Source organism: Syngnathus acus, chromosome 1 (assembly GCF_901709675.1).
Source record: "Syngnathus acus chromosome 1, fSynAcu1.2, whole genome shotgun sequence".
Lineage (NCBI taxonomy): Eukaryota > Metazoa > Chordata > Actinopteri > Syngnathiformes > Syngnathidae > Syngnathus > Syngnathus acus.
This window is the reverse complement of record NC_051087.1, coordinates 8,342,053-8,342,891: the sequence shown is the minus strand read 5'-3', so window position 1 is coordinate 8,342,891 and position 839 is coordinate 8,342,053. Positions and strand designations below refer to the sequence as shown.

Genomic DNA, 839 nt, shown 5'->3' with positions numbered 1-839 from the left:
GTTATCATGAATGGATGACATACCAAATTAATTATCCCAATAATATCACATGGTCAACAGTTTTACTGGGATTACTTAGTATAATGTAAAAGAACTATATGATATTGTCTTTCTAAAAAAAAAAAAAAAAATAAAAATGTTGTACCGGGATAATTCAATGACATACTATATCCATTAGGCCACTGGAGCACATATTAGAACATTGAAATAAATTAACACCCGACGGAATTTACCAAACCTCAAAGAATACGCAAGATGGGACTTGAACAGAGAATCCCTGTTTTAGGGGGCCAGTGTCCTATCCATTAGGTACGGCCACTGGGGCACATAAAACTTGGAAAACATTATAGGAATTCAATACAAACACCCAAAGGACTTAACCAATCAGGGAAGAGATGACACCGCAGTGCCTTATCCGGTCACTAAACAGAGAAAGGATAACACCCCAGAGTCTCTAGTTTAGGCCACATTGTACCATATTAACACCCAACTGAATTTACCAATGAAGAACACCCCAGATGGGACTTGAACCCACAATCCCTGGCTTAGGAAGCCAGTGCCTTGTCCATTAGGCCACTGGGGCACACAAAGAACCAAAATGAATATTAGCAATTCAATAGAAACACCCGATGGAATTAAAATTTTACCTTCAAGTAAAGTTATTTTTTTAAGGCAAATAAAAACCTGTACACATTTGAAATAATTAAGTTGGATTCATCACATCAATCCTTTTGAAAAAAACCCACAAATTATTTATGTAGTGAAGGGAAAATAAAGCCTCATATTTGCTTCAAGAACCAGTTGATGTATTTCTTTACTCCCCTAGATGGCACTGATGG

At 36.7% G+C, this 839-nt stretch overlaps 1 non-coding gene across 1 annotated transcript; it reads right to left on the bottom strand.

Annotated features, from left to right (window-relative positions):
* Nucleotides 1-510: 510 nt before the first annotated feature.
* Nucleotides 511-583, bottom strand: trnar-ccu. Its single transcript has one exon. It is a non-coding gene; the product is annotated as a tRNA-Arg (tRNA).
* Nucleotides 584-839: the final 256 nt, after the last annotated feature.